The sequence below is a fragment of the Lampetra fluviatilis genome, chromosome 10, assembly GCF_964198595.1.
Source record: "Lampetra fluviatilis chromosome 10, kcLamFluv1.1, whole genome shotgun sequence".
Lineage (NCBI taxonomy): Eukaryota > Metazoa > Chordata > Hyperoartia > Petromyzontiformes > Petromyzontidae > Lampetra > Lampetra fluviatilis.
In genome coordinates this window covers 15,191,290-15,204,146 of record NC_136284.1, presented here as the reverse complement: position 1 = coordinate 15,204,146, position 12,857 = coordinate 15,191,290, and the positions used below count along the sequence as shown (strand labels likewise).

Here is a 12,857-nt window from a genome sequence, read left to right as displayed (position 1 = left end):
TGCATGAATCAGACATTGGTGCATGAATCAGACATCGTGCATGAATCAGAGATTGGTGCATGAATCAGAGATCGTGCATAAATCAGACATTGGTGCATGAATCGGACATTGGTGCATGAATCAGAGAGCAGTGCATGAATCAGAGATCGATGCATGGATCAGACATCGATGCATGAATCAGACATCGATGCATGAATCAGACATCGGTGCATGAATCAGACATCGGTGCATGATGTCCTTGCAGTCTGCAGTTTAAAGGGTTTAATATGCACAGTAGAGGGAGAAGAATTGACAAGATAATATAAATGGCTTGTCAAAGATGCAAAAGAGAGTGAATTATGTTGGTGACCCCATTACAATAGATGAGGCGACGTGCGCATGCATCAAAAACGTACACAAATATTATTGAACTCCTACATTAGGCACAACTTACAACTCGAACACTTGAGTATCATTGATAATTAAAAGCAATAGCAGTTGGTACTATGTCCCCAGCCATAAACAATCTGCAATCCCTGAAGTGATGTTTCCACTTTCTTTGGGCAATTTCACTCTTGTGCAATAACGAATGTTCGTTCTGCTAAAACATTGACGGATGGTATTATTTATACCAAGAATAGTTTCTCAAATACAATTTTAATAATGAATGTAACTCTTGCTCATAGTACAGATGTATTCATGAGACCTCTATTTACGTAGCTTTTGTTACTGAGGAACCGAACCCGTTCGCTCTCAAACATAAATACGCCTTCAATGTAACTTCAACGTATCGTCACAAGAAAGTGACCGCTGCCAAGATGTCTCCCATGCCATGCAAGAGTAAACAACATTTCAAACCTCGTTAAGTCATTCACAAGATATTCTCGCAGACAAACACTCGTGTGCCAAGTAATAACGAAAGCAGCTCACGGATAGACACATTTACGTACGCTGCCAGTGCACACGGCAAGATGTGCTTGTACTGCCATATCACAAGATACTCTCCGATATTTACTCGATGCATTTTAGCACTAACGTTTCATATTAAATGTTTTAAATCCAATATTCTCTATTAAATGTACTCGTTCATGAAAAATGTCTCATCCAAAACTACCACAGTGACTCTCGCACATAATTGTGATCTAAAGACAGCCTGCTTCAAAGCAACTCACGAAAGAACCAAGAATATGAATCACTCTTAGCATCTGCGACCCTGGTGTGGTACCGATATAGTTAGGGTCAGTGGCACAGGGACTATGACGGAGACGTTTTTTACACATGCAACGATGTCTGTACAATCCACCAAAACTGCACATCCCAACTGCCGCATTTGAGGCATGCTCAATCACCCCTCGAATTAATCTACTTGGAAAACTTTTCTGAGTTGTGTTTTGTTCAGCCATTGGCAAGAAGGACTGAGACCATGAAGCTCAAGGTACTCACGAGAACTCGTGTTAGAGGACATTAGTCGCCTGCTCACCTCATTCAATGCAAGGACCTCAGCAGTGCCAGTTCAGCGATCCGAGACGGCTGCTCTCTCTCAGGGGCATCATTCACCTAGGCGAGCAACCACATCCAATGGATTTCAGCTTTTAATGCCTATTCGGTTACGTAACGGTGCTGGAGTCGCATAGCAAAGTGCGATTTTCAAAAAGTAGAAATGTTAAAAAGTGAAAGTGTTCCCAAGTCCGTGTGAACGTTGGGTGCCTCTCATCTCGTTCGGGACTCCGGTACTGTACCAGTGGTGGAAACTCCACAATCCTATGCCGACTGATTCTGAACAGTCTAGCATAACATTTGTAAAACATCTTGATACTAAGATGCTATATGGAGTTTGTACATCAAGTAATTCGAGTATTTGTCTTTACCAGCACTTACAAGCCTCAGCCACAAATGGCTTCACTGAGTGGCCTTCACTGAGTGCTATCGACAGGATGAGAAAGTGGCACATCATGTCGTCATCTTCTGGCAATATATAAATGCATGCAGCAACTTATTTCTCATCATACAAAATGTCGGGATGAAGCTGGCATTGTCGCGAACTTGTTTCCATCAAAACAAATTGTCGACACTGCAGTAGTCTCCCAATCTGTCATCGACCACCACCACCAGCACTCAGCCATCCCTGGCGACGTTCACATTCAGCTACATTGAGGACCAGCTGCTCACAGCTACTTGGTGCCGAATGCGCCTTTGCTAGCATAACAAGTGTTAAACTAGAACCTTTAAACTATATTCTTGAATGTTATCAGGTAAAGGCCCAATGAGCTATAACTGCAGCTCTTTTTCAGAACCGACCTGGCTATCACAAATGATAGCTCAACGAAGTGGCTTATCACGTGGACATTTAAAGCAATCAAATATTCTAAACGCGTGGTGTTGATTCTAAATGTGGAAGGAAAAATCGGAGGACCCAGAGACAAATCCACGTGATCACGATGAGAGCATGCAAACTCCAAATATACAGGCGTCAGGGTCGGGATCGAACCCACGACCTCCTGTATACCAGGCGAGGGAGTTAACATCTCGCCACTGTGTCAGAGGAGTTATTTGACCATACTTCACCACACTGGTCAGTGTGTGTTGTGTGTGCATAGTAGTGCAGTAACAACGACGTCATTATCTGCACAGCCTTCTGTTTCCCACAATATAGCTCCGCAGCAGCCTATAACAACCTCGTGTGCATGGCAGTTCCTCATGCAAGCAAAATCCATGCTGAGCACTGCTTAGCTTCAGAGACCTGACAAGCTTGGATCATTGTGGGTCATGTGGTCATGAGGCTTTAACAGTGAATATTTACATTCCCACCGTCTTCAACAGCTCACAGCCACTTACTCGTGAACGCTGTCGCACCATCTCCCATGGCTCTCGCCTTGACCCACATCGTCAGGCGGTGTATCTCCGTCCATTGTTTGGGGCCGTGTAGCGGGCTAGAGCCCCCCTATCTGGACTGCTCCCTCGCGCTCCCGTGGCGATTCGCACACTGATTCACTTCAGTTGTGCAGATTGGACATAAACATGCAGGATGCGAAATCTCTGTGGACTCCTCACAGGACGCGCACATGCACGGCCCTCTAATGGTGCATACTCAACGGGCAAATGAAACAACTGTATTACACACGTATGACTACAGCAGGAATAATCTAAACATAAACTCCTTGTTTTAATGATGGACACCTAATAACTGCATCGAGGATCATTACCGTTTCAGCACAATAGCCTTTACAACGGACGGCATGATTAGGCAGAACGATGTGAATCCTAGCCAGGCACACTGGGACAGAGCGAAGTGGTCCACTGCAGGCAATGGCTGGGTCCCTCTTCTGCTGCGCTGTTCTTTAGCAATACCTGCGCATCCATCTGGTGTCCATCCCTCAAGTGGAACGTGGCCAACGTTCAACCAGCACTGGGCACGCTGCGAGTAGCTCTGGTCGTGAGCAGTGATCAGCACTTGTGTTTGTGAGATTTGTTTTCAAGATTTCTTCAACAAAATCCCGATCGTGCCAATGGCGTCTCAACACAGGATTAAGCTCGTAATGCTGTTGTATTAAATCCTTAAAACAATCTTAACTATTATGTTCATTTCCATATATACTAATTTAGACTTTGCACGTTACGTTATTTCCAACATTTATATATACAGTATATTATTAAACGTGCATTATTTAAATGTTCAATTTCGCTCAATTGCTCAGATGACCTTTCTCAACGTACGCTAATTATACGTTAAACGTTCCGGTAAATATTCAAATCACGGCGGCTGGACACATCAATGTATATTTGCACTGATGCCCCCCCACCCCCCTCCTCCTGCGAGGGTGCACTGAGCCTGGCGCCACCCCGCGTGCCATGATCCCCGCACGCGCAGCAGCAGCAGCAGCGAGCGGCGACTGCAGACGGAGAGCGCCGCGCCTGCCCCAGCTGCGTCGCCATCCGTGCGGGCCTGGGGCTGCTCGCGGAATCCGTTCAATCCGGCCCAGACAGCGGCACCGGTGTGGTGTGGTTGGAGGGGGGGGTGAGTTCGCCAGAAGCCCCCCCCCCCCGTTCGCCACGCTTCTGAGCTACACGAAATGTTACGACGCGAGTCTCTGCGCAAATGTGCGGCGGTGGCGGCGGCTCGGCTCTCATTCTGGGACTCGTCCGCGGGCCGTCGCCGACGATTGACCTTTGCCGACCCCTCCGGGAGGCGTCAGTTGCGCGTGATGCGATCGCGACTGGAGCGTGGCGATTGCAGGAGCGTGTGCCCGCGACTGCAGACAGGGATGTTTGCCTCGATTCAACAAACGTGAGGATTGGGATGAACATTTGAAAGTGTTTTGTGGAGAATGTCCATGGGATTCGGTGTGGGAAGGCAAGTTCATTTTAAAGGAGTTTCCAAAACATACCTAATCTATTTATATGGTAATGCACGGCAATGGTTATGTCTTTGTAAGGCGTATTGTGGTAAACAGGTATTTTGATAGCGTCTACGTGCTGTATATTAAAGGCGCATTGTGCACATGCAGCCATGGCACTGTCGGAAGCAGAACCAATGAATCACCTTCCCCATCTCAGCACAAAGGCTTTCTACATCATAAAACGCATCAAACACAACATTAGCTTTTCAGACTATATTTTCTGGTACTGTGCTCTAGCGAATACAAATGTATACAGTATCTGGTTGGACTTGCCATGAAAGTGACTCCATAATAAACATGATGATGATGAGCACGAAGATATTTGGTCCAATAAACATACAGTACTGTATAGTTTTGTGTTGCCTACTTTATGCAGTTTTAATAAAAGATCTTCAGAATTAACAATTCGGCACTTAAGATGTCGACTTAAACACAGCGTTGCTATTTACAAGCAAGAGATACATTATGAATACATAAAGACGTTTTTTGTTTAATTCACAATGGTCCAAATATTCTACAAACTTGACAATTTTAATCAACATAATCGAGATTGGGCCATAGCCAAATGAAAAAAGAACAAGCAATCTCAGCATCCACGTGAATGTGTTTTCGTAATTCAGACAAGTTGAAAGATAAACGACTCTGATATTCTGCTGAATGGCTCTGCAGTGACGTGCATGTGGCGGCCGGCTTGGAAAGGATTTATCGTGAAAACGATTTGCGAAATTCTAACGTGCCGTTCGTGTCATCTCCAAAGCAACACGATTTCTGTGCTTCCACGAATTTCATTTCATCAGATGAATGTTGTGTTGCTGTCACGTTATCATAACAGCGGCTGCCGCCTGTTTTGTTGCCATCCCAGCCAAAATCGAAAGCAGGATTTCTCGAACGCCATATCTCTCTCGCTCCTGCCACACAGTTCATATTTCCACTTTGATTTCGTCTCCTCCGTTCGGTATGCATATCGTGTTATTACGCGGGGCACCCATTTGATGATTGGTGCACGGAGATAACCCGCGCCATTCTTTCACCCGTCCTCACAGGGTATACGTGGATTGATGCACGTTGTGTTCAGGCTACGTGGTAACACGGCCATGTACGAGTCCCTGTCAAGGAATGCCATTGGCACTTTGAAATCACCGTACTTTCATAAGTTACATTGTTTAGAAATGGTATAATATATATACGATTGCTCTTTCTACAGCATTGCTCGTGCAATAATGTATGGATCCAGATGGTAATTTCCACGGAATGCTTACATTGCAAATGAAAAGGTTGTGATTTCCAAATTCGGGTTTCAACTGATCTCATCATCCACCCGTGGGGGATAAAACTCAGTACCACTGTAGTTATCCTGTGCAGGAACTGAAATGGAAGTATGGACTTTCTACCACCGACTCAAAACGACCAACAGAGATACAATCAAAACACATGCTACTAATGCAATAGCGTACAGGTGTTGGCCTTCTTACCTTCTTTCAACCCAGCACATATAATACCCTCTATATTATGTATTATTTGTGCTGAATCCTTCAAAAGCAACACTGTCTGCAAATGATGAGAAAACCCATCACAATAGGGGAATGCGTGCAGGCTGGAAACAAATAGCATGCAAAGGTGTGATGCTCAAAAACAGCAGGAAGGCACAATTCTCAAAGCGCATGGAATACATGTCATGTGACCATTACATTGCACTACACGAGCTCGTGGTTTGGACAAGGCTAATCAAAGCAAGCCGAATGTTCTGTTTGGAGAAAATCATATGATTCAAGTCTATGATAAAAATGTAAAGGCCATTCAGATAATCCCAGCTCATCTCTCCAACAATACAATGCCATTGTTATAAACCTCTCCCTGCTGAATACCTACACTGGCTTTCATTTAATTACACTTTGGTATGTTTGTTAAACCCATTCATTACCATGATCTTCCTTTTAATCCTTTAATGATTTTCTTATGTAATGATATGAAGTTGTCCAAGTCCTTTGACAACTGTACACGGCTCCATGCAGCTTACATTATCTTGTGCAGTTCTTCTACCATATGTTGGCTACATAAAAAAAACATTAGCAGCAATTCCACATTATTAAATCTGCTCCCTTACGAAGATTCAGCTGTTTTGCTGCAGTTTTTTAACCTCAAACAGAGTTACTTTTTTCTCCAGCTCGTCAGTATTCTTTGCCATTTGCAGATAATTATTCGTCCACTGCTGCTTGATGCCTCTCATACTAAACATTTTTTTTTTCCAGGTAAGACCCACTGAGCTATATAGTTCTTTTCCAGAAGCCACCTGGCCACAAATGATAGCTCAACGAAGCAGCTTGTCACGTGGACATTTGTTAGCAGCCAAACACTCTACACACACGTTTCTAAATGTGGAGGAAGAAACCAAAGGACCCGGGGAGAAATCCACACGACCATGGGGAGAACACGCAAACTCCAAATATATAGGCATCAGGGTCTGGATCGAACCCACGACCTCTTGTATTTCATGCGAGGGAGTTAACTTCTCACCACCGCCCACTTGTTCCACTGGCACATCCTAGCCACGCAAGTATGGGGGACTCGCGATACAGGTGTGATACAGGTGTTTTTTTTCCACTGGATATTTCCAGAGCCGAGCCAGAGCCAATTCCGGCCTCACGAGACATCTGAATCGGCCTCCCAGCCAAGCCAGACCAAGGGGCGGGGGTTAATCAGGATAATCCTTGCTTGTAACATCGGTGGCATGGCTTGGGTTCTGCAGTGGAAATACAACCTGGCACCTCCTGAGCTGTGCCCAGATGGTTCGGCCAAGCCGTAGCAAGGCTCGAATGTGCAGTAGGAAAGAGTTATCAGCGAGATTGCGTTTGGTCATGCAGATCCTCCCGTTCACAAGCCATTAAACCTTCATGACTTCACAGTCGACTGAATGTTCTGTTTCAATGTATTTTTTTTATCCTTAAGTAGTTATAAAGCTATATTCTTACAACGCCCTGAGCAAAAAGACCAGTATGGAATATAACCACGATTTATATCCCAACAAGGCTGCATTAGGTGTGCAGTGATAATAGATTCGTTTATACATTTCCACCAGAAAAGGCACGCAAACTGCACCACCAGATGGTAAGAAAGATGAAATAGTAACTTCTTCAAGAGCACGCTCTGTCTGTTTAAAGATGAACATATTAAAGGCTGCAGAAATTAGGCTCAGATCGCAGCCCAGTTATTATTACGGCAGTCCGAATCAAGCTGAGTGGTGAATGAGAGGAGTCTGGGTATGTTGACCAATCGAATTTGACAAAATGCCAAATCACTACAGCAACTTCAGAAAATGCATTCTTGCAGTCCAAAATATATTTGAAGCAGACCCAGAACCACGATGGGAAGGATATTAAACAGCAGTGTTCGAGATACCAGCAGAGATGTGCTCGGTCCAACAGTGAAAACAATAAATACAAAAATGGGCAAACGTTCTAACAAAATAAGATGTGTAAAATGCAAGAACCTTAAAAATAAAGGATTGGATGGCTCCTAAGAATAAAACGCGGAGGATGCAGGCTAAGACACTAGAGCAAACACAAGTCAGCAGAGACTGATATAATCAGGTAGATGATATGTACAGTTATTTTGTAAACGTGTTCTACACTGCATGTAAGTGAATGAGCCCTTTTGCTCATTCGAGCAGGGAGAGTGATTGTGTCGACTCTGCTGCTGTGGTGAAGCACTGTCGTTCGTCTCGACGGCCTCCCGTCACTCGGCTACTCATCAATGCCTCCTGCTAAGCCGTGGGCTTGCAAGCATCACACACCAACTCTTGTCCTCATCCATAATTTTTCGGCTTTCGAATTTCATTGCATGAATAATCATACAAATAGAACATGTCTGGTAAATTGTATGAACTGTGTTTTGATTTTTTTGTATCCATTATTAAGCATCCATACAGGAGAATTTAGTTGTTTCAGAGGTATACTTAAATTAGTCACAATATATTCAAAACAATATTTTCTCAGAACATGGTCTCCACACATTGTTGAAGCTAAGATATGGTAAGCAGTCACGATTTGGATGCTGAGCAAATGCATTGTACATCTGCTGTCTCGTCTGCTGATCGACTTTGCAAAATTAGAATTAATGCATATCTAAATTTAAATACACTTGATTTGTTTAATGTAATGTTAAACTACTGGTGGATGGACATACCAAAATATACAGTTACTGATTTCGTTTCTTTGGATATGGCATTTTCATTATTTTATATTCATTACATTGTATTTTTATTGCATCATTGTTGGTTAAGTGATATTTTGCTTTCACGGGTATTTAATTTTTTTTGCCTTAAAATATAACATTTGCCTTTTCCACAGATATATTTTAAAAAAATCAAATACATTTTAAATGTGAAATATCCAAATCCAATAAGCTACAAATAATATCTGCATGCTTGAAACTAATTGTAAATGTTAGCACTTATATATATTTGAAAGCTACAAAAGTCGATCTAGTTGCTTTATTAAAAAAAAAACACTACGTACTTGCTATTACAATATACAACACAAATATTGCATTTTATTTCTAGTGGCGGTATACAGAAAATTATGTAATGAAATATATTCTTGATACAACGTAATATCATCAGTCTTGCACAACCCTCAACACAACATACTTCATGGCTGGCGTTACCTTAAAAAATTACAGAAATAAAAATGAACTGTGCAATCGCTCTCATTTTTTTCTACAAAAAGTAAATGGGAAAATTTTGAACCTCCACAGAAATGAAAAAATAAATACCCGATAGACCACTTCACCGTTTTAGGGAAAATGCGCTCAACAGCAAACAGCGGGTGGTGAAACTCAATGCAGCAACTAGAGAGTCGAGAGCTCCTTCCTGCCATAAACCGGCCAAATTCATGGCTTCCGATGCGTGCGCGGTTGAATTGCAGTAGATTTCTCACAGGCTTTTCTCAATTAAAGGGATCTGCATTGCGTTTGTTCAGTGGCCAGTGCTGGGCCTCTTGGTGGCTGGCAGGGCACAGAGCCCCCACATTTAGATGCTTCAGCACCTCCTGTACGCAGCAGCGGCCCTGGTGTGAGCGTCTGCCTTATGACACCGTGACAAATTTCATTTTCAGACACACACTCCTGTTTTGTACATTCGCTTTTTTGTATTAAACATAGCAGATTAAATACGTGGACTGCTGTTCGTATTGCCAACCGTTGGTTGGTATGAAAGGCTTCTCGGTGTTTCGTTTGCTGCGATGGAAACGTTAAGTGGCACGTGCTAACGGGGATTGTTCGGGGAGGGGAGCAGACAAAGGGAATGAATCTGGTAAGAATTTATCTTATGAGTTAATGGCTCCCATGTGTGATTCTCGCACCAGGCTCTTACAGCCAGCAACATGGGCGAGACGAATATGCAGTGCGTCATTCCTGTAAATGTTGCTGCCTAGTGAAAAATACTTAAGCATAGGATTCACAAACCAAGCTTAAATCACACGCTTAAGAGTATTGCACAGAGTTGGCCTTTACAGATGGTTATCTCTTAACTGTTGTGCCATCAGTTTTGAAGCTGATATTTCTGTATTTACCACGGAATAACTTTGAGTGTTGTAAGGTGCATTGCACGCAATAATTTACACCAATCGCCTTTGAGCCTAATTGACGACACAACACCACGAATAATTCGGTGCTTATTTTTTTTTTCTCTCCCTCCATGTGACGTTGTAAAGCAACCACAGGAAAACAATGTTGAGGAATCATTAAGAAGCAAATGTAATGCATTAAGATCGAGTGCGAAGTGCGAGAGATGTGGAACACAGGAGAGCCAGCTGAATCGGTCACACCACTGGGTGATTTATTGTCTGCTCGCCTAGATTGGGTTAAAGCTTCGGGCAGCAGAATCTCTTAAATGGAAAATGAGCTCTCACTGCAAGCATGGAAAATTTCCAAGACATATTTCCATCTTTATACCTTGTGATTACCCTACATATTTATTTTAACACATTTATTTGATTGATCAAATAGAAACCATATGTGGGCTGCTGAAATTAACCATGTGTTAAATGTGAACTCGTCGTATCACACCGACTAATCGACGATGTTACTGGACAATATATAATAAGCTGTGTGTGCATGTGTGAATATTGTTAAGAAATATCGCCAGCATCAAGCAATGTCAGCAATTTGAGCGACACAGCAAGCACACAGCGTGCTCGTATTTTACACTTCAAGACACCACGTTTAATATCTACTGCATATATGCACACATAGCATTCATTAATTGTCAAGTTTTCCTTTACATTTCTGGCACGTACACACACGAAAGCAGTAGTTGGTTTCATATCTGCTGCACGTGAGCTTCGACACATTAATGCCTCCAGGGCGCATGTCTTGCGGAGCTTAGCTGGCGAGCTCTATGATGAATAGGCTGTTTATGTGTGTGTGTTAATGGCCAGAGTTCATTTGTTTTCAAAGGCGACGGCTGCTTAGCATGCACGGAGGTGCCTCGGCACCGCCGGTCCCATTTTGCGTCGTGCGCTCGGCCTCCCGTCCGCGATGCGGCGCAGCGCGGATTCGGGTCGCGACGACGATCCCCGCTGGTTTTTGTTTTAATGAACGACATCGCTTTGCATGCGACACAACAACAACAACAACGACACAACAACAACAATAACGACGACAGCGAAATGTAGGGAAATAAAACGCCAGGTTCCGTACACTGCAATGACACGACCGTACAGTTAAAATCCTCACCGTAATACTTCAGAGCAGGTCCAGGTATGTTAACAGTGAGACAACAGGAAAACAAAAATAAGCCCCGCGTATTTTGAAGGATCGTTCTTTCGTATCAAAAGACGAACAAAAAACCCCCCGAAAATTATCCCGGCCGCACAAAGATCCTCCGCCTCTCACCACCCACCTCTGGTAGGGCGCACTCGCTCGCCACAGGCTGCTGCTGATGCTGCTGCCCGAGCGCTCTCCTCCTCCGCTCTTCCCGTCCTTACGCTCCTCTCTCCGCTTCTCCCCTTCTCTCTCACACTCTCTCTCTTCCTCGCTCGCCGAGCAGACGACGCAGCAGCCCTCTCGCTGGGGGGATGGGGGGTGGTGGTTTGGGGGTGTTTCTCTTCCCGGGCCGCTTCGCTCGAGTGCCGGAGCGGAGCAGCGAGGAGGCACCGCCGCTCACCGCCTTGCCCCGTGCCGGAGATGCGACTGGTCGAGCGACGCCCAAACCCGCAGCACCGCTGCTCCGTCTATCACCATGGCTACCCGGTTGCCATGGCAGCGCGGTTTCCATAGGGAAACGGATGCGGGGGAGTAGGGAGAGCGGAGGGGGGTTGGGGGGTGGGGGGGGGCGAGTGGAGCGCGCGCGCGCTCCACTCGGGGGTTGCATCCTCCAGCAGCGCGCTGCTCCTGTGCGCGCTGTGCACGGGGACATGAGCGCTGTGCTCCGAACCCGGCAAAACCCGGGTTCGATTACCGGTCACGGCCAACACCGGTGACGATTTTTTGAAGCGGTCCTGGGCCTCCTCCCCTAGGTCGACTCAGCCTCAATTGAGTCGCTGGGTGCGATGCGTAAACATCGTGACTACGGGCACAAAGGCGGACGGGCGGGGTGTTTACCCCCCCACCACCACCCCCTCGTGTGCCGTTCGGGGTGTTCGCTAACATCACTTGCACCATTCAGTCTGTGAAGGCTGTACGGGGGCTCTTTGTGGCTGTGCGAGGAGCGGCGATATGGGCGAGCCAGACGCGGCGGGGATAACGACGGAGCGCTGTCGTGTCGGGGTTTGCATTCACGACCAGCGGTGCGTCTGTGCGTGTTTACACGGCCCTTGTGCTCGCTTCTGGATCGCCGTGCCTCCAGCGAGTCATCGTCCTTCTTACATTTTGGGTTCTTGACTTTGCCGGAGACTGACTGCTGCGGCAATGAGCAGATGGCCACGCGGCTTTGTGGACGTGCGCGTTCAAAGCTGCTGCATCATTTGCAAATGCCTTGGTCAAAGAAGTTGATACATCCACCAACGAAAAAATATATATAATTGAATGATTGGAAATATGGACATTTAATGAACATTCATGATTTTTTTTCGTTATTGGTCTCGAGTATGTGAAATGCTGTAATACCTCTGCAAATCTACCCAGGGATGACGAGGGCATTCATGTGCACACGTTCTGCAGTTCTTTGTCCAAGGCTGTCCGAGGCACAGTCGGGTGACCTCCTCATTCGCTCTTCACGTTTAAACACGGCGTTAGGCTCCCGTGTTCCAAATATTGAAGTTTAAGTAAGTCTTGACTTAAAGCTTTCGTGACTGCAGGAATTCATATTCTTTGGGTCTTTCGGTAAGGCCACGTAGATAGGTTAAAAGAAAATTACAAAAAACTACGACGTTAATTAAATACCCTTGTTATTATACGCTTCTGGGGTGAAGCAGTGGTTGTGATCGGTTAGCACACGTCACTGTGAACCCGGCAACCTGGGATGGATTCCTAGCAACGGCCAAC

General features: G+C 45.1%; 1 protein-coding gene across 2 annotated transcripts in view; it reads right to left on the bottom strand.

The window, feature by feature from the left end:
• LOC144934615 (uncharacterized) overlaps positions 1–11,596 on the bottom strand; it is a 109,253-nt gene extending 97,657 nt beyond the window's left edge. For both annotated transcript variants that reach the window (XM_078860623.1, XM_078860622.1), the window contains exon 1: positions 11,275–11,596. The gene's annotated coding sequence lies outside the window, so the exon portion shown is untranslated. The remainder of the gene's footprint in view (positions 1–11,274) is intronic.
• Positions 11,597–12,857: the final 1,261 nt, after the last annotated feature.